Source organism: Triticum urartu, chromosome 6 (assembly GCF_003073215.2).
Source record: "Triticum urartu cultivar G1812 chromosome 6, Tu2.1, whole genome shotgun sequence".
In the NCBI taxonomy this organism is placed as follows: Eukaryota; Viridiplantae; Streptophyta; class Magnoliopsida; order Poales; family Poaceae; genus Triticum; species Triticum urartu.
In genome coordinates, this window is record NC_053027.1 from 167,814,274 (window position 1) to 167,836,688 (window position 22,415).

Genomic DNA, 22,415 nt, shown 5'->3' on the forward strand with positions numbered 1-22,415 from the left:
ACTCGTTGGGTCGAAATGATTCAAGAGTATAATGCGAGTATTGAATACACTCCAGCCAAGGCCAATGTCATTGCAGACGCTTTGAGCAGGAAGGCTTACTGCAACAGTTTGATTCTCAAGCCCTTCCAACCGGATCTTTGTGAAGCTTTCCGCAAACTTAATCTCCAAGTTGTTCCTTAAGGATTTCTTGGAAACCTTCAAGTCTCTCCTACTTTGGAAGATCAGATTCGTGAGGCACAACTTCTTGATGCCATGGTGAATAAGGTGAAGATTGGGATTGCCAAGAGCCAACCCAAGTACAAGTGCTATCGCCTTGATGACAAAGATACTCTATTCTTCGAGGATCGAGTTGTTGTTCCTAAAGGTGACCTTCATAAAGTCATTATGAACGAGGCTCACAATTCACTCCTATCTATTCATCCTGGAAGTACAAAGATGTACCATGACCTCAAGCAGTCGTATTGGTGGACTCGAATGAAGTGAGAAATTGCTCAGTTCGTGAATGAATGTGATGTCTGCAGAAGAGTGATAGCAGAACACCAACGGCCAGCTGATCTCCTCCAACCTCTTGCCATTCCAGAATGGAAGTTTGACCATATTGAGATGGACTTCGTGATGGGTTTTCCCAAGTCCAAGCGTGGAAATGATGCTATCTTTGTTGTCGTCGACAAGCTCACTAAAGTGGCTCATTTTCTTCCTATCAAAGAATCTATCACAGCAGTTCAGTTGGCAGAGCTATATACCTCCAGGATTGTCTCTTTGCATGGAATTTCGCAGTTGATATCTTCAGATCGTGGAAGCATCTTTACTTCTAAGTTCTGGGATTCCTTCTAGAAGGCCATGGGCACCAACATTCGCTTCAGCACAACCGTCCATCCTCAAACTAGTGGACAAGTCGAGCGAGTCAATCAAATTCTTGAAGATATGCTCAAGGCTTGTGTCATTTCCTTCGGTATGAAGTGGGAAGATAGTCTTCCATATGCCGAGTTCTCCTACAACAATAGCTTCCAAGCGAGTTCGGGCAAGGCCCCATTCGAGATTCTCTATGGCAGAAAGTGTTGTACCCCTTTTAACTAGTCAGAGACTGGTGAACGCCAACTTCTTGGCAATGACTTAATCACAAAAGCTGAACAAATGTGTAAAGTCATCCGTGAAAATCTCAAAGCCGCACAATCGTGCCAGAAGAGTTACTATGATAGCAAGCATCGTGACTTGGCTTTCGAGATCGGAGACCATGTCTACCTCCGTGTCTCTCCAATATAAGGTACTCGTCGCTTCGGTATCAAGGGGAAGCTTGCCCCTAGATACGTGGGTCCTTTCAAGATCATTGGAAAAAGAGGCGATCTCGCCTATCAACTTGAGCTCCCATCCAACTTTGCAAATGTGCACGACGTGTTTCACGTGTCTCAGCTTCGCAAGTGTTTCAAGACTTCTGACCGCACCATCAACTTCGAAGAGATTGATCTCCAAGAAGACCTGTCTTATCATGAGCATCCCGTTGCTATTCTTGAAGAAACCGAGCGCAAGACTCGCAACAAGTCTATAGAATTGATGAAAGTGAAGTGGTCACACCATTCCGATCGAAAAGCCACCTGGGAACGCGAGGACCACCTCCGTTCCGATTATCCGGAGTTCTTTCAGTCCTAGATCTCGGGACGAGATCCTTTCGTAGTGGTGGAGTGTTGTAACACCACGGATGTAACTTACCATATTTGTACTCCAACTCTTGCCATTTTTGGCTCTAAGTTATGAGATTTCCCCGTGGTTGGGTTTTGTCTTCGTTTTGCATTTTGTCCATGTCATGCATATCATATCATGTCATCATGTGCATCGCATTTGCATAAGTGTTCGTCTCATGCATCCGAGCATTTTCCCCGTTGTCCGTTTTGCAATATGACACTCCTACGTCCTCTGGCGCCCCCTTTTGTCTCTTTTCGTGAGCGGGTGTGAAATATTCTCAGATTGGACCGAGATTTGCGAAGCAGCCTTGGTACACCACCGGTAGACCACCTGTCAAGTTTCGTGCCATTTGGAGTCCGTTTGATACTCCAACGGTTAACCGGGGAACCGTAAAGGCCTCATGTGTGTTGCAGCCCAACACCCCTCCAAAGTGGCCCAATAACCCATCCAAACCTATCCCATGTCCTCCACCATCGGATCACGATCGGGTGGCCGAAAACCTCTCTCCATTTGGACACTCCCACCTCCTTCTATGTATAAATATGTGATCCCCTCTCAAAATTCGCGCAGTCAAACCCTAGCCCCCCCTTCCTCTGGCCCACCGGACACGTCCGCCGCCACCGGACGAATCACCGCCGCGCCAGCACCACTGGCGTGCCGCCACATGGCAACACCGCTGCCTGCCGCCGCCGGCCCGCCAGGCCTGCGAGGGGCCATCCCGGCCCGTGCGCCAGCGCCTCCCCGCCGCCCGATCCCGCGCGCCCCTCCGCTGTCGTCTGGGATCCACGCCGCCCGCGCCAACTCTCCGCCGTCTCGCCGCTCGCCGCCTCGCTGGTCGCCGTGGCACCACGCCGAGCCCCGTTCCGCCGCCTTCGTCCGCCGCCGCCGCCGCGGGAGCCGCCCCCCTCTCCGGCCATCTTCGCCCCACGGCAGATCCGGCCGGATCCGGCGAGATCCGGCCCGGACCCCGCCTTCTCCGGTCACCGCGGCATCTCCGGCGAGCACTCCGATGCCACCTCGATCCGCGTGCCCCCTGGGTCAAACCCTAGATCCACGGTTGACCTCGTTTCATCACTAAGTCATTTTTCTGCTATAATTTTTAGCCCTGCTCAACATGCCATAACTGCTCATTCGTAGATCCGTTTTGCATGCATGAAATATCAAAATGTTCATCATGATGTGCTCTTCATTTTGTTCCATTGTGCCACGCTTGTTTGAGTCCATCTTGATGCCCAAATGACTAATGCAAGAGTGCTATAAAATGTTAGGTGCTGATTCTTAGCAAAGTATGAGCATTTGTCATTTTTGCTACAATTGTTGTGTGCTACATATGGACTTGAGCTCTACATGTGTTTTGGTCTATGCCATGCCATCTTTACAGGGGTGTATGGCATGTATTTTTGTGAGAAATGTGGTGACTAGCAGAAGCATGCAAAGTAGCTCTCGTGATATTGCTGATTTCAGAGACTTAGAATTTCACAAAGTCATTTCCCTGCTATTATTTTTATGCCATGTATTCATGTTGCTACAGAGAGATCCATGCTCCTTTTGAGTATGTTTAGTAAGGATGATTTTGACATATTTTTGTGTTCTATCCATCGATGACCCTCTTTGCATTGATGGAGTGCCCTAGAATGACTGAATCTTGCTCTACTTTTGCTATAAAAAGTTCCTGGCAGATTGTTTATGTGTTAATCAATTTTGCCAAGGTTGTCGTAGTTGATCCATGCATGCTATGACCTTTTTCTTGCCATGGTTAGCTTCTTGAACATGTATTCTTGCTATTGCTATTCTTATCTTGTCATGCAATGTCGTGTGATTAGTGAGTCGAGCTCACAAAGAGGCCTTCATAACTCTGATTTGCCATGCTCTGTTTTCTGCTAAGTCTGAATCTGTTAACGAAACTTGCTATGTTTACATGGGTGCCATCATATTTTCTGTGGCCTTTTGGCTTATGGTCAGTAAGGGACTTTTGTTCTATGCTTTGAGTATATTCACGCCATACCTTGTATTGCTATGTTCTGGTCCTGTAGCATTTTGTTATCTTGCTCTAAACATTGCTTCCTGATGTTAATTCCTGACATGTTAGTATTTTCACAAAGTCAGTGAAGCTGATATCTTTTGCACTTTTTCCATGCTTGTTTGAACCTGCTCTTGTGTGATTTATCCGTAGCTCAGTGTTCATCTTTTGTCAAGCATCTTGAGTAGATCATTTCCATGTGCTTTGTTGCTATGTTGGAGTGCAGTAGCTTAGTTTCTTGTTGCATTCTAGATGGCATCGTGATGTTAATCGCAGAATTGTGCCATTATTGTTTTGCTTGCTATTTGCAAACCGTGCATCCGATTCCAGTGATCTTTATATCGATTTCGACTGAAATTCGGCACACTTGGTTTGCCAAGTTGATTCCTTGATCAATATTTTCCTTCCGGAGCATGCATATGCATTGCATATCACATCGCGCATGTCATGTCATGTTTTGCATCATGTTGCTTGCGCATTGCACCGTGGTTGATTGTGGTTTCCTTTGCTTGTGTTCTTGCCTTGGGTAGAGCCGGGAGACAAGTTCATGATCGAGGAACCCATTGAGTACGCTTACGAGGATCAAGTTTTCGTTAGCTCGGAGAACTTTGCACGCAAGATGACCATACCTTCGAAATCACTTCTATCTTTTCTTGCGAGTTGTTCGCTCTATTGCTATGCCGCGATACCTACCACTTGCTATATCATGCCTCCCATATTGCCATGACAAGCCTCTAACCCACCGTTCCTAGCAAACCGTTGTTTGGCTATGTTACCGCTTGGCTCAGCCCCTCTTATAGCGTTGCTAGTTGTAGGTGAAGATGGAGTTTGTTCCTTGTTGGAACATGATTATTATTGGGATATCATTATTATATCTTGTTTACTTTAATGCACCTATATACTTGGTAAAGGGTGGAAGGCTTGGCCTTATGCCTGGTGTTTTGTTCCACTCTTGTCGCCCTAGTTTCCATCATACCGGTGTTATGTTGCTTGATTTTGCGTTCCTTACGCGGTTGGGTGTTATGGGAACTCCTTGACAGTTCGCTTTGAATAAAATTCCTCTAGCAAGGCCCAACCTTGGTTTTACCATTTGCCTACCTACCACCATATACCTTCCCTTGGGTTCTGTAGACTCAAGGGTCATCTTATTTTAACCCCCCCCCCCCCGGGCCAATGCTCCTCTGAGTGTTGGTCTGAACCGAGCCGCCTGCGGGGCCACCTCAGGGAAACTCGAGGTTTGGTTTTACTCGTAGCCTGTCTCATTCCGGTGTTGCCCTGAGAACGAAATACGTGCGACTCCTATCGGGATTTGTCGGCACATCGGGTGGCTTTGCTGGTCTTGTTTTACCATTGCCGAAACGTCTTGTAACCGGGATTCCGAGACTGATCAGGTCTTCCCACTAGAAGGAATATCCTTCGTTGACCATGAGAGCTTGTGATGGGCTAAGTTGGGACACCCCTGCAGGGTTTTGAACTTTCGAAAGTCGTGCCCGCGGTTATGGGCAGATAGGAATTTGTTAATATCCAGTTGTAGAGAACTTGACACTTAACTTAATTGAAATGAGTCAACCGCGTGTGTAGCCGTGATGGTCTCTTTTCGGAGGAGTCCGGGAAGAGAACACGGTCTCGTGTTATGCTTGAATGTAAGTAGTTCAGGATCACTTCTTGATCATTATAGCCTATTGACTGAGCTTTGCTTCTCTTCTCGCTCTCATTTGCGTCAGTTAGCCACCATATATGCTAGTGCTTGCTGCAGATCCACCTCACTACCTTTTCCTACCCATAAGCTTAAATAGTCTTGATCGCGAGGGTGTGAGATTGTTGAGTTCCCGTGACTCACAGATTACTACCAAAACCATATGCAGGTACCGATGATGCCAGTGCAGGGGACGCGACCGAACTCAAGTGGGAGTTCGACGAGGATTCAAGACGTTCCTATGTGTCTTTTCCGGATGATCAGTATAGGAGCCCAGTTGGGGCGATCGGGGATCTATGCATTTGGGGTTGTCTTTATTTATGTTGGTTCCATAGTCGGAACTTGATTTTATTCTGGATGATGTGTGAAGTGGTGATTGTAAGCCAACTCTTTATCCCATTATTATTCAGTACATGGGATGTGTAAAGATTACCCCTCTTGCGACATGCCTACTACGCGGTTATGCCTCTAAGTCGTGCTCCGACATGTGGGAGATATAGCCGCATCGTGGGTGTTACACCGTCATCCACCACCCTAGTGCTCTCGGCATGGCGTGGTCAACTTGGTCAAGGAACGGCTTCCATCGGATGTGGACTGTACGTGGAGAGGCCGACAGCTGGGTCCACGGCCGCAGCAAGGAAGTGCCTCCTTATTACGCGGAAAATAATGATTCCTCCACCTGACAGCAGGGACTGAGGGAGTCATGGGCTAAGGGGTCCTCGGGCGTCCGGCCTGTTGCCATGGGCCGGACTGATGGGCTAAACCGAAGACCGCACCCGTGTCCAGATAGGACTCTCCTTGGCGTGGAAGGCAAGCTTGGCGACAGAATATGTAGATTCCCTTCTTTGTAACCGACCTTATGTAACCCTAGATCCTCTCGGTGTCTATATAAACAGGAGGACTTAGTCCGGATAGGATATACTCAATATCGTAGTCATACAGGCTAGACTTCTAGGGTTTAGCCATTATGATCTCGTGGTAGATCAACTCTTGTAATATTCATATTCATGAAGATCAATCAAGCAGGAAGTAGGGTATTACCTCCAAAGAAAGGGCCCGAACCTAGGTAAACATTGTGTCCCCTGTCTCCTGTTACCATTGACCTTAGATGCACAATTCGGGACCCCCTACCCGAGATCCGCCAGTTTTAACACCGACATTGGTGCTTTCATTGAGAGTTCCTCTATGCTGTCGCTGAAAGGTTTGATGGCCCCTTCAATCGTCAATAATGACGCTATCCAAGGAGAGACTTTTCTCCTTGGACAGATCTTCGTGTTCGGCGGCTTCGCACTGCGGGCCAACTCGTTTGGCCATCTGGAGCAGATCGAAAGCTACACCCCTGGCCATCAGGTCAGATTTGGGAGCTTGAACTACGTCGCTGACATCCGTGGAGACTTGATCTTCGCCGGATTCGAGACCGCGGTAGCCACTCCCGGTCACCCCGATGATCATGACATAAATCTGTCATCAGGTCGCATCTAGGAGATTGCTCCTGTAAACGCTCTGGCCTTAGATCCGGAGCAAGTTGCGCCATCAAAGGACAGGAGGATCAACCCCACCACGGAGGACACATATTCCACGGCATTGGAGCCGCACATAGACTTAACCTCTCATGACATCCTTGTCACCGGAACTCCGCACTCATCTCCGGCCGTAAGTTTTGAACCACGTGAGCCTGCGGACGCCAAACTTGATCGTTTATCGATCTTCGAATTCAGCGCAGCAGACATCTTCCAGCACTCGCCTTTGGGCGATGTGCTAAACTCATTAAAGAACCAGTCCTGGACAAAGGACTCACAGCCGAACTGTATCCGGCTCGAATCGGGGGCTAACAGTGGAGAATCTTGCTTCCCACCCACCACCCACTTCATAGCCATGGTCGAGGATTCGACCAATACAATTTATTATGACTACGAGAACATTGACGGTCTGGACGATGAGGCCAAAGACAACGAAGACCCCGCAGATACATGTAATGAACAAGATGAACGGAAAGATGGGCAGATTAGCCCTGGTAAACACGCCACACACGAAGATTCAGAGGACGACAATTACCTTCCGCTCTCTGAGGATGAGGTGAGCCTTGGCACCGAGGATTTCATCGTGCCTGAGCAACCTCTTGAGCGGGAGCGCTTTAAGCGCCACCTAATAGCCACTGCATGGAGCCTGAAAAAGAAGCAGCAGCAGCTTCAAGCTGACCAAGATCTGCTCAATAATAGATGGACCGATGTCCTAGCCACCAAGAATACGGCCTTAGTTGACCAGCCAAAAGCTACCCGAAGCATAGATCGCTACCCCAGGGCAATGATAAGGCGCTGCAGCCCGTACCATCATCGCACAATGCGGCAGGTCGACCACAACTTGGTCCGGGTAAAGCGGCAACTCAAGCCAAACACTAGACCGCCCCACCTCGCAGTAAAGGCAAGAACAAAACAGCTCAGGGTTGTACCTCCAACCCTCAACGGGACTTGGGTAGTAGAGCAGGACACTCAAGAGCGATCTATGGATCGCGAGGACATACCTCGACACGCGACGACGGCCACCTATTCGGACATGACAAACCTAGCCACGCCCGAGCTGAAAACCGCAAATGGACTCTACCGGAGGTACGTCACAGTATGGCCCAACATAGAGGCGTCTCACACCCTCTTTGCTTCACACATGAAGCAATGGAGCATGAATTCCTAGACGGGTTTAAACCCATGAATATCGAATCATACGATGGAACAACGGATCCCACGGTATGGATCGAGGACTTCCTCCTCCATATCCACATGGCCCGCGGAGACGACCTTCATGCCATAAAATACCTACCACTAAAACTCAAAGGACCAGCTCGGTGCTGGTTAAACAGTCTGCCGGAAAATTCTATTGGTAGCTGGGAGGATTTGGAGGATGCCTTTTGTGACAACTTCCATGGAACATATGTCCGGCCACCGGACGCCGATGACTTAAGTAACATTGTCCAGCAGCCCGGAGAGTCAGCCAGGCAGCTCTAGACTAGGTTCTTAGTTAAAAAGAACCAAATAGTCGACTATTCGGACGAGGAAGCCCTTGCAGCCTTTAACCACAGCGTCCGGGATGAATGGCTTGCATGCCACCTCGGTCAAGAAGGACCTAGATCCATGACAGCCCTTACCCCTCTAATGACCCGCTTTTGCGTGGGAGAAGACAGCTGGCTTGCTCGTAGAAGCAATAGCGCCAGTGTCTCGGGCACTTACGAAATCCGAGACGGCAATGGCAAGCCACAACGAAGCAAACACAACAGTCGCAATGATAATGAAAGATCACGCGACACAGCGGTCAACGCTGGATTTAGCAATCCCAAACCCGGTCAATGGAAAAACCCATTCAAGGCAAACCGAGAAGGACCATCCAACCTAGATAGGATACGGGACTGACCCTGCCAGATTCATGGCCACCCCAATAAACCAGCTAATCATACGAACAGAAGCTGTGGGGTCCTCAAGCAGGCCGGCAAGCTCAACGCAAGACACAAGGGAAAGGGGCCACCAGGCAATAGGGACAACGGAGTGGTTCACCAGCTAAATGTCGGGGTCAGAAGCAATTTCCCCCTGAAGATCGATCAAATCCGGAACAGAAATAGCAGTTAGGCTTCCGCTGCCCATCTCATGTACTCACGCATACATAATTACGCACTTAAGATACCATGGTCATTGGTGGAAGCACAATACGGACAAGTCTGCAAGCACTCCGGTAACATTTTTATCTGCTTTCCTTTTTTCTTTCTTCATTATCTCTTAAAAACAGGTGGCGAAAGGAGAAACACCTACGACCGATTCCATCGGAGTTCCAATCCGTACACTCACCTACGGGGCTACTTCCTTCAAGGATTCCCCTCGCTGAGGACAGGCGGCACAGACGTGCGACAGGAGGTCCAAAATAACTTTTTGTAGACCGCACTCTCTTTTCGAGCCTGTAACATGTCTTTTTCCTCTGCCTTCGACCCAGGGCATATCAAATAGCCCGGGTCGTGGCCTTTATGTATATCAAGTAACCATTGGCATGTCGCTCAGGTCCTAGTTCACATTATCCGAATTAATCACTCGTGTCTTCCCGTAAATGAATATGCCTCCTATGGTTGTTTCATAGATATACCCCGTCTTAACTTGCTAGGGGCTCGATATGGGAACAAATGAGTTGCCAACAAAGTCCGAGCATCTTTTACATCGTACTTCAGCGTCGCGAGTTTGGTCTTATGTGCATCAGCTCCGAATCCTGTCTTGAGTCAGTAGTTGGGTTGCCCGGCTCCTGTGCTTGCTATCCTACGTTCCGCTCTATCGGCTAGGCTAGTAAACGGAGAACTACTATGATTGTGCCACCGGTTCACCTGGTTACGCACCTCAGTAGAGAAAGCCGAAAACTGACTGTCATGATGTGGCGAGAGCTGGTCAACCACTCGATGACTTATCAGAATCTTTCACGATTCCTCCGTGTCACATGAAGGACCTCTTTTTGGTAAAATATGTAAATGCATCGCATGAATAAGCCGCATACATACCAGGGGCTATGTCGCAGACCCACCATAAAACTCAGATGGCTAAGTGAAAGTGTTAACGCCCTATAGTCTGGTTGCCTGGTTCAACGTACTGACACCTCCTTCACGGACCACGACGTTGGGTCAAGAGTGATAGATGCTTTTTCGAACACCCATGTACTTCCTACAAGGAGGCTGAAGCCGACAATTGGAAAACTTTCAGTTTATATTAAAAATGGCTGCACAGGAGGAACACAAGCTTTCGAGAAAAATATACAAATAGATTAACCATAAAATTGTCTCGTACAATTCTCACACACCTCACTCGAACATTATGTCTTTCGAGCATTGACCCTCTATCAAGCGGGTGGCTACTAGGACGTCTTCAAAATAATGCACCGGTTCATGGCGGTCCTTGCCCTTGGGTGGACACTTCACCGCAACATCGATGGCCCTCATCTTCCCCCAGAATGTCTTGACTCAGGAAAAAGCCATCCGTGCACCCTCAATGCACACCGACTGCTTCACAGCATCGATACGTGGCACCGCATCGAAAAGCCGCGGCACCAAGATGAAGTAACTATTCAGGACAGGCTCAGTTGGCCATAGTCGGATTATGACGTTCTTCATGGCAGCACCGGATATCCTATGAAGCTCGGCCCACTGGGACATCTGCTCATTCAGCAACAGGGGGCGCTTCGAGGCGCCGAATTGTGACCAGAAAAGCTTCTCCGTTGCATACCCCTCTCGCGCCTGGTATAACTGCGCCGCATTGGAAGAACTCTTCGGCAAGTCTAAAAACTCATCTAGACAACTCCACAATTGGTTAAGCTGAGCATAGTTCGGATCACTGAACTTAGTCTGTAGCAAAAATGGCTTACCAGCTGCAATCTCCCCAGCTTGCCGGATCTCCTCACGGGCTGCTCTGGATTTAGACCGTGCTTCTCTTGCTTCTCATAAGGCCTTGTCAATTTCAGTCGTTTTGGATTCATTCTCCTTCTCAAGGAGTCCATCATGGATATCTTCTCCTCGTCTTGACGCCGAGCAGCTCGTTGGGCTTTTAACTCAGCTGATGCCTTCTCGGTAGCCGCATTACTACACCGGGCCTGCTCCTTGGCCCGGCTAGCTCCGCTCGAAGAATTTCAACAGTGGCATCACCATCTGCAGCCATGCATAACCTTCAGCGTCATGTTTATATCACAAAAATGTATGTGCATGGACCGCTCCAAATACATACCTTGCGACTTGTCAAGACGCATATTGATTAACATAATGTCATCCCCGGCCGCATCAAGCTTCCGTTGCAGCTCGGCAATATCCGTAGTCTAGGAAGTAGCCAGGGGGAAGCAGCCTGTGTTCAAAGTTAATCAGATCAGTCCTCGAATATTTCTTTTTTTATCCTCTGTTCGCCTTCCATGGGAAGCCAACCCGAGCCTCAGTGGATACTATCTATACACAGGTGTATTTTCTGAATAAAATACAATTGCACACATTACAGTACAAACCTAAAAGCCTCTTAGTAGGCTCGCAAAGGACTCATTCAGTCCGCTCTATGCGGATACGACCTTTTCAACCACCGTACCCATCAAGGGACGCTCTGAAACGGACGCCTGCCGCAGCATGTTTGTCAAGATATCCGGCGCCTCTGGGTCTCTAGAGGCTGCCGCAGGAGTATGGTCACCCTTTGAAGGGATCCATTTATTTGTATCCGGCTGTGTTCCGGATTGTTTGGGGTCTTCATTGTTGTTCCCCGGTCCCTGGGCCGCCGAAGTATCACCTTCGTGTAACGTCTTCATCATCCCTTGCACCACTTGTTGGTCGGGGGAGATCCTCCGCGACGACACCTCGAAGTCGTCCGCCCTATTGGACGCAGAGGCCGGTGGGGTCGTCCCGCTTTCCATCATCTCCGGGAGAAGGTCCCCGATGGAAGAGGTTTGTTGAAGGGGACTGCGCGCTAAGCTGCAAAAAACTATATATTCCAGGCATCTATACCAATATAAAAAGACCCAAATGGGCAGATCCAAACCATCTCGACCATCAAATCATGTTATCTAGCAGTTCAAATCGCTCCAATGTTGAGCACCAAACACATTTAACGATCTAATTACCCACCACTGCCATTGGTTATAAACACGTTTTGACTCAATGCTATCCCTTGAAATCTGTCATATAATTAATATCCTACCATTCCCATGAAAAAGTAATTGATATCTTACCAAATACTAACGTGCAATAGATATATCTTACCTAATATAACGTACAACTAATATCCTACCTAATATAAATGTGCATTGCACATACATTATTACTAGTTATAGGAAAAGAACGAGATATGTTTAAAACAGCCTTGTTCACTTACGATTTGGCCGGAGGCTTGTCCTCGTCATGAGACTGCGCTTTGACATCCTCCAGGCCCGAGCCGCCCCCTAGAGGCATCTTACCTCGCTTAGGAGCCTGCTCCTCCCAATCTTCGAAGGCGGCCCTCTTCTTCCTAGGAGGGAAGGAGACAGTGCCCCCCTCCACTTTTGTCTTCGGATGAGGGGATTTTGATTCCTCTGGACACAAAGTCCGATGTTCCCTGGGAATAGGGGCCATCTTTGGTCCTCTCACTCTCCGCCTCGCCCTCCTTCATAGTCATCTGGTATGGTGCCAGGGCCAGCATCCGTGTTAGAATAGGATTTGCTGGGCCGTCGGGCAGAGGGGCTGAACACATAATCAGTTCCGCTTTCTTTATCCAGCCCTAGAAGAACATAGCTTGTTCAATACCATATTACGGTATGCATAATTACAAAGTGTTTGAAAGCCAAGTGCTGACTAGAGTATCCGGACGATTGCAGTTAAGGCCAATGTCCTTGGCAGTGTCCGGCCAATGTTTCCGCTTCCCGAAAAATAACTTCCACATCCCTTCGTGTGTGGTGCCGAAGAAGTGTTGTAGGGTTTGTGGTCCTTCTGGATTAAACTCCCACATGCGGTGTGACCTGCATTGGCAGGGCAGGATTCGGTGAACTAACATCACTTAGATCACGTTGACAAGATCGATGTCTCTCTCGAGGAGGGTTCGGATGCGGCTCTATAAAGTCCACACTTCATCAACTGATCCCCAGTCCAGCCCCTTGTTGACCCATGATGCAAGCTGTGACGGTGGGCCAGGATGGAAGGTGGGTGCAGCTACCCACTTGATGCTGCGGGGCTCTGTAATATAAAACCACTCCTGTTGCCAGTGAGTGAAAGTCTCGGTAAAAGAACCTTTTGGCCAAGGTGTGTTGGTGAGTTGGCCGACCATAGCACTGCCGCACTCCACCTGTTCCCTGTCAACTACCTTCGGCTTCACACTAAAGGTCTTGAGCCATAAGCTGAAGTGTGGGGGGGTTCGGAGGAAGGCCTCGCATGTAATGATAAATGCCGAGATGTGGAGGATAGAGTCCGGAGCCAGATCATGAAAATCTAGTCCATAATAAAACATTAGCCCCTAGATGAAGGGGTGAAGAGCGAACCCTAACCCCCGGAGGAAATGGGGGATGAATACAACCCTCTCGCCGGATCTGGGGGGTCGGGATAACCTGTCCTTGAGCAGGAAGCCGGTGGTGGACCTCTGCGGTCAAATATCTGGCCGCCCGAAGCTTTGCGATATCCTCCTCTGTAATGGAGGAAGCCACCCATCGGCCTTGGGAGCTAGATCCGGACATGATGGGAAGGCTGGAAGCAATGAAGTCGAACGTTGGGTGCTGGAACTCGGGGTTGGGGAGGCTGAGGAGGAGTTTGGCATAAAAAAGACGGCCGTTGGTTCCTTTATAAAGGACTCCGGTATTGGACGCCTCCTCCTAAGCCTAAAAACCTGCCTATTCCTAAGGAATCTTTCTCGCAGGAAGGTTGGGTTACCCATGCCCGTATTGATGAAAATCCCGCAATAAGGGAGCACGATCCCTGCTTCGACAAGAAGTGCCAATAAAAACCACGCCCTCAAACGTGGAAGGGTGGGACGGGAAACGGTTCGAAATAAAGGTCGGGAAGGCGTGACGTCACATTACTAAAGTTGTCAGCGGGTCAGATTCATGAAAGTGCTATATTCTCTACGGCTGTGTGTTACAGGTCCAGACACGATCAATTCGTCCGAAGACTATTTTGGAGTTCGGAAGGAGGAACCCACCTTGCCATGCCGAAGACAGCACTACGCGCCGGATACCTTGACATTGAAGACAGGTTCAGGGGCTACTGACTAAGGGATCATCGGGCGTCCTGGACTAAGGGATCATCGGGCGTCTGGCCTACTGCCATGGGTCGGACTGATGGGCTATGAAGAACGTGAAGACTGAAGACCGCACGCGTGTCCGGATAGGACTCTCCTTGGCGTCGAAGGCAAGCTTGGCGATGGAATATGTAGATTCCCTTCTTTGTAACCGACCTTCTGTAACCCTAGATCCTCTCGGTGTCTATATAAACCGGAGGACTTAGTCCGGATAGGATATACTCAATACCATAGTCATACAAGCTAGACTTCTAGGGTTTAGCCATTACGATCTCGTGGTAGATCAACTCTTGTAATATTCATATTCATCAAGATCAATCAAGCAGGAAGCAGGGTATTATTTCCATAGAGAGGGCCCGAACCTGGGTAAACATCGTGTCCCCTATCTCCTGTTACCATCGACCTTAGATGCGCAGTTCGGGACCCCCTACCCGAGATCCGCCGGTTTTGACACTGACAGGGACCCACCGGACGAGCCACCGTATTTTGCGAAAAAATGTTTCCCCCCTAACTGCTGGGACCCACCGGACGGGCCACCATATTTTGCGAAAAAAACATTTCCCCCCTAACTGCTGGAACCCACCGGACGGGCCACTGTATTTCGCGAAAAAAATGTTCCCCCCCACTGTCAGCTTAGACCCACCGGACGTGCCTCCTTATTACGTAGAAACAAATGAATACTCCTGCTGCTAGCTGGGACCCACCTTGGTGGGAGGCTGACTTGTGGGCCTACTAAGTTGACGGGGACGGAGGGCTTTGTCAACTTAGTCAATATGAACGATTCTAGCTCAAGTGACCGTACGATGTCCATCTAACGACCATAGTGCTTCTTCAACCTCTGGTCTTCTTGCTCCAGCCGCCCAAACAAGCGTCGGTCGTGTCGCGTGCTCCTGCCTCCCGTGGCCAGTTATGATGCCGCGGAGGCCTCACCGCCCACTACTAGTCCCACCGCTGGCCAGGCCATCCCTCTACTCACCCACACTCCCTGTTATTCTGCGGCAACGGCAGCCTCACACCGCAGCCGAACCAGTGAACCCTCATACTCCCCTACGAGTGGGCATCCACTTCCGCGTCTTCCCCGGCTCCGCGTGGTCCCCTTCCTAGGCCTCGCTGTCGTCCACCGCCCTGGTGCTCTCAGCGCGGTGTGGTCAACATGGTCAAGGCACGACTTCCATCGGACATGGACTGTACGTGGAGAGGCTGACAGTTGGGTCCACGGCTGCAGCAAGGAAGTGCCTCCTTATTAAAAGGAAAATAATGATTCCTCCACCTGACAGCAGGGACCCACCGGACGGGCAACCATATTTCGTGGAAAAAAATATGTCCCCCTTGACTGCTGGGACCTACCTGCTACATCTTCGCACGCAAGGAAGTGCGTCCGGGCAAAAAAATGATTGGTCCCCTGACTGCTTGACCCACCAGCTACATCTTCGCACGCAAGGAAGTGCCTGACAGTCGGGACCCACCTGGTCGAAGCGTATGTAGCGTTCTCATTCTGGTCGTGAATGTGTACGTACATACTGGTCGATGTAGAGGCGAGCACGTAGCATGTACACGTACGTACAATGGCCAGTGTCCAAGAAAGAAAATACGACCACGTACGTACGGGCGGGCCGGGTCTCAAACGCCTACTCACGCATACGTACGGCCAGGGCTCGTGTACATGGCTGGGTCGAAACGGAGAAACCGCGTTGTCGTCATGTTCATGGGGAGGCAACGGAATGCGTCATGTTCATCGGGAGGCAACGGAATGCGTGGGATCCAACCGGCTTAGACGGAGCAGCCGATGGAAACGAGGCCTGGCGTACCGCACAACGGAGGAAACAGCCTTGTGTTCCACCGGCCACGTTCGAAACGGGATCCTGTTCATCGCGAGGGATCAGGCGTACCGCAAAATGGAGGAACGGACCTCCTACGGTCGAAACAGGGGTCCTGTACATCGGGAGGGGTGTGGCGTACCACAAAACAGAGGTAACGGACTTGTGTTGGAGCGCTATAGTCGAAACGGGGGTCCTGTTCATCGGGAGGGGTGTGGCGTACCGCAAAACGGGACTCCACGGGATACTGTTCATCTCCACAGTCGACCCCCTCCAGCCTCCACGGGCTACTGTTCATCCACCGTCGACCTCCTCCAGCCTCCACCTGCGACTGTTCATCCATGGGCTCCTGTTCATCCAGCCTCCACCGCGCTACTCCACCGGCTACTATTCAACCAGCCCTCTCCGCGGGCTCCTGTTCAACCACCACTCCATGGCTACTATTCATCCAGCCCTCCATCGTCTACTGTTCATCCAGCCCTCCATGGGGTGGTGGTCCTATTGATCGAGCCCTCCACGGGGTCCTTTTCATCCAGCCCCAACCGGCTCGATCGATCGGGGTCCTGTTCATCCACCCCCACCAGGAACTGTTCATCCAAACCCCCCCAGCAACGCTCACTGTTCATCTAGAGGTAGCATCGACCGACTTCAGTTAGCAGCAGTAGCGAAGGAATCGCTTGATCGGGTTTAGTTAACAGCCATCGATCGATCGCTCGTGTTCAGTAACGCGTAACCTGCAGTGCAATCGCTCGGGTTCAGTAGGCGAACGCCTCGCTCGGGTTCAGTTAGAGCCCAATGCCTCACACACACGCGCGTGCGTGTACGAGAGAAACGCGCATCACTCGGCCCCGACCACCCACTGTAACCGGGAACACCCTGATATTTTCCTCGCCCTTGCTTCAACCACGGTTTTTTCCGTCATGGATGGCCCAAAGAATGTCATGCAGCTGCATCTCTGGCCTGCCCAGGACGAAAAGCCCATTTTCTATCATGATTTTTTGTCATAGAAGTAGGAGCCCTCCACATCTATGATGATACTGGGTTTTGTCACAATTATCTTCATAGAAGTGTCATAAGTATGACAGAAAAAATTACGTCCAGCCCAAAATGTCATGGATGTGTCTTTTTTTGTAGTGATGCGAGAGAGTGGACTGCGTAAAAGAGATGATGATGGTGATGTTGATGAAGATGATCACCGCGGTGATGATTCCCCTCCCGATGGCACACTGGTGCCACCTAGAGAGAGGAGGAGAGATTCTCCCCCTTGTGCTTCCTCCGCCATGGCCTCCCCCCTGGATGGGGAGAGGTTCTCCCTCTGGTCCTTGGCCTTCGTGGTGATGATGGCCCCTTTGGGATCCTCCTCCATAGCCTCCAGTGATGATGGCCCCCTCCGGCAGGGTGACAGAGAGGGCCTAGATTGATTTCTCATGGCTACAGAGGCTTGCGGAGGTGGAACTTCCGATCTAGGTTTCTTTCTGGAAGTTTGGGTATATATAAGAGCTGTTGGAGTCGAGAACAAGTCAGGGGGTCCCCGAGGCGGCCACGAGATAGGGGGTGCGCCCAGGGGTGTAGGGCGCGCCCCCCACCCTCGTGGTGGCCTCGAGACTCCCCTGGTCCATCTCCGGTACTTCATGGGCTTCTTCTGGTCCCAAAAAAATGTCCGTAAATTTTCAGGTCAATTGGACTCCGTTTGATTTTCCTTTTCTATGATACTCAAAAATAAGGAAAAAACAGAAACTGGCACTGGGCTCTTGGTTAATAGGTTAGTCCCAAAAATCATATAAAACAGCATATAAAGGCCCATTAAACATCTAAGATGGATAATATAATATCATGAATACTTCATAATAGATACGTTGGAGACGTATCAGCTATGTAATCACAAGGAAACCTCGAGACTTCTCAATAGAATTATGTTTCTGCTGTAATGAAGCGGGGCACTTTGCCAGAGATTGTCCCAATGAAGATATGCGTGTTGAATAGATGAGTCCGTGAGAAAGATAGTAGTAGTCAAGGAACATTTCTTTTTTTATTCAGGTGTTGAGTTGAGGCATGTAATGAGAAATGCAGAAGATTGTAGTAATTTGAGAATCAATAAACTGAACATCGTTGGTATTGATTTGGATTTTTGAGTAGTTACTCCATGAAGAAAGATTTTGACCATTTTCGAGGATATTAGAAATATGGCCTATGAAAGAATTCGTGCATTTCATGGGTGGTAGTACCCTGTGAGGACCCTTGACCCCTAGAAAAGATAATGATATTCCATGGAGTGGACTTCAGACGAAATAAGTACGAGTTTTATCTCGATATGTGGGATGCCCCAAGGATATGAAGGGATGAAGTACTATTGGATATAGATGAGGTATAATGTTGGTAATATGGAGCAATTGTAACTCCATGATGAGTTTGAGTAATCGCGTCTTAGTTTGGTACCAATAGAAGGAAGGGAGACAGTACAATTGGATGGATTTAAGAATGCTAGGAAGCTGGATGTTGGAATAATGAATAGTTGCCCCGATGATGAGCTCAAGGTTTACAAGTGATGAGATGGGCCATAACCCACAGGCCCTAGGACCTGCCAATAAGCAAGCACACTCTTGCTGAAGGAAAAACCATGGGAGAAGTTACGACTTTATCAACAGACCATCTTATAGGAGTAACGCAAAAACCTGAGAGTTGTGAAGGAACGATAGATGGTTGTTTGGCTTGCAGAATCAATGGATTTATCCAAACATGGTTCGTCGACAAGAGAAATTCTGCAATGCTTCTAAGGATGACCGAGTGCTAGAATGCGAGATTCGCTAAACCATATACAAGGTAATGATTTGAGTGCGGGATGGATTGATCACCATACCGACTTACTCCTATTATTCGCCTTGCTATATGGGATGGTAAATCTGAGTGACTTACCCATAGTAGAGCGACGACGATCAATACCTTGTTGGAACCTTAGAATGGTATGACACTTTTCCCCCTGGTACAAGGAAGCTATTGCCAATCGTAGGGCATACGGTGAGAATGAATCCCATGCCCATTTCCTGTAGGAGAAACCATAAATCGATGACCACCATGAGATATCGATAGTTGTTTAGTATTGGCCCCAGACCCGTCAGCTAAGAAGACCCAGTCACAGAAGAACCTTACCAAGATGAAAGGACATAAGAATTGAGGGAAAAGGTTATGCCACTACCGGAAGAGCCTAGAGAAGGAATTATCCTGAAGATATGAGAGGATGGACACTGTCAATGATAAGGATGGAGCATACAAGTTTTGATGGAATGACAACCATGCTTCTAAGGGTGGTAGCACCCCGGACCCGTGTGACGATCGATGGATTTTGAGAAGACCCCCGAACCTAACCTATTTCTTGCTAGCCTCTCCGATTCTCGAGGACGAGATTCATTTTAAGGGTGGTAGGTTTGTAACATCCCAAAATTCTAAATTTTGGAATGTTATATTAATTAAGTAGTTTTGATTGTTATGTGTGAAATTGATTACAATTCGAAACTTTTTGAAAGTTAAATGAGAGGGAATGAAATGACTTTCCCAAAATTTCACCTTGCATTTTGATCTCCATGAATTCAAAGTCTTTTCAAATACAAAACCCTAGAGTGAAGATGATATGACTTCTTCCAGTTAAATAAATGAAAAGGGTTTCTGAACATATTTGAATTTCATTTGGAAATATTTCAAATTCAGAAACTTTATGCAACTCAATGATTTTCATGAGAGAAGATAATATGGCTTCTTCAAAATATATGAAATATGAGTTGGGAGTTCAAAGAAGCAAATTTAAAGTCCCTTTGAAATTATTTTCAATTTGCAGTTATTTGTGTTTTATTCAAATTATTTTTCTCCAAAAATAAAAAACATGGAAAATATGGTAAAATGATTCCCTATAGTAGAAAATTGGAGAGAAATAAATTTGAAATCATTTTGTTATTTCTAAAATGGTTTTTATTGGGTTTTATTGCACTTGTAGTACTCTTTGCTTTATTGAAATTTTTGTGGATTTTATTTGACGTTAGAAAAATGCTCATGTTATAGAAAATCCTTTTCTGAAAATTTCGATATATTATATGCCTATAGTATATTTTTATTTTATTTGGTTTTTATTTTATTTTCTATAAAATTGTTGTAAGAAAAATCCACCGACTGGGCCGGCCCAGCTCTAGCCAGGCCGTGGCCCAGCCGGACTCCATCTCCCGCACGACAGCGTCGTTGCCGTTCAAATCCACTCCATCTCCCGAGGATTCCCCTTGCCCAAGCCACGCTTCTTATAAATACCCAAGGCTCCGGCCCTAATTTTGCCTCGAAACGCAGCCGCCCTCGCCTCCCCACGCCCCGAACATCTCTCGCCGGAGTTCGAGCTCCGCCAAAGATCTGCCGCCTTGCCCGGCGCTCCACTGCCGCCCTCCACCGATGACACCACCTCCATCGTCTTCGCCTTGCCGCGTAGCGCCACCTCATGCTCTCGGACGAGCCGAAGGCCCACTGGAGAAGCCGCCCCGGTCGAAGCCGCCGCCGCTGCCGCGGTAAGCCGCTGTAGATCTCGACCGTCCGATCTAGGTTAGATGGGTAGGATTAGAACGTTATTTTTTTATTTTCGAACTGGTATGCACTAAGTAGCGGACGTTTGCTCGATTAGCCTTGCAACGAACGGTTTTCACCCAACAGTTTTCTGACACGTGGCCAGGGAACTAGTTGAAGTTTATTTTTTTCAGTTTATATCCTGATTTTCAAACCTTCACAACTTTTCAACCGTTTGTCCAAATTCGACGAAACCAACGCCAAATTCTTCGTCTTGATCTCATCTATCCAGAGAACCAAACTAAAAATATTTTTTAAAGTTTTAAAATTTGAATTCAAAAAGATTTGAATTTGAACTTCTTTTGTCCATAACTTGAGTTTCGTAACTTTGATTCAGTTGCTTATTTTTGCTAATTGAAGCTATTGACCTAAACTTTCTGATAAGGCCAAATCCACCCAATTTTGGTACTGTTAGAAATTGTTTTCTGTTGCAAGAGTTAATTGCTTGTTTTCCAAGTTTTCCGAGATTTTTTCTTCGATTCTTTTGAGTGATTGCTTATGTGTGGATAAAATTGCTTTCTTACGATATATTGATCAGAGTGTGACGAGTAGAACTATCAGCAATTATGAGTGCGAAGAATCTTCATCAATAGTACAAGGCAAGTTCACACTTTGACCATACTTTTCATACCCAGTTTTTATGCATTAGTTTCACCCCTCAAAGATTTGCATGAGTAGGATTGGGAATTGGGATTTGCTACGTAGTTGATGAGGTAGGAACCTATTACCTTTGATCACCCAGGATTATACGTTGTGCTCTTATTGCTTAGCCATGCTCGTAGACATGGATTGGTGTCGGTGTCAAAACCGCGGATCTCGGGTAGGGGGTCCCGAACTGTGTGTCTAGGCCGGATGGTAACAGGAGGCAAGGGACACGAAGTTTTACCCAGGTTCGGGCCCTCTTGATGGAGGTAAAACCCTACGTCTTGCTTGATTAATATTGATGATATGGGTAGTACAAGAGTAGATCTACCACAAGATCAGAGAGGCTAAACCCTAGAAGCTAGCCTATGGTATGATTGTTGTTCTGTATGTCGTCCTACAAACTAAAACCCTCCGGCTTATATAGACGCCGGAGAGGGTTAGGGTTACACAAAGTCGGTTACAATGGTAGGAGATCTACATATCCGTATCGCCAAGCTTGCCTTCCACGCCAAGGAAAGTCCCTTCCGGACACGGGACGAAGTCTTTAATCTTGTATCTTCATCGTCCAGGAGTCCGGCTGAAGGTATAGTCCGGCCATCCGGACACCCCCTAATCCAGGACTCCCTCAGTAGCCCCTGAACCAGGCTTCAATGACGATGAGTCCGGCGCGCAGATTGTCTTCGGCATTGCAAGGCGGGTTCTCCTCCAAATTCCGTGTACCTGTTGAATAAAGTCCGGTTTCTTGTAAATGTTGCGCTCCTCGTCTCCTACGCCCAATAATGGCCATCTCCCACGTGTCAAACGAATATGAAAAGTCTGAGTGTTTTTACATCCACACCCTTAGCCGCGTAAATGAGCCGCCCATTTAAGGGGACGAGGATTTAGATCCAAACCACACCTTCTCCCCTTCGCGAGTGTTCATCAGAGCGCATCCGACAAAGGTCCATACCACCATGGCCAGTCATCGCAACTCCTCCTCTCGCCCTTCCAGCCCTCAGCCTGGATATTGGGAGAGATGCTCCATCCCGCATAGCGAGCTAGTGACGCTCTAGACCAAGGGATTTCTCCCCCGGCCTATATGGTCCTGGTTTGAGCCGGTCTTGCCATCTATAATGGCGGAGAGCAATCGGAGACTGCCCCTAATCCCTCCAAAGGAGAGCGGGTGTGCCTCGTCCCTTATTTCATAAGGGGGCTCGGATTTCCAATCCACCCATTTCTCC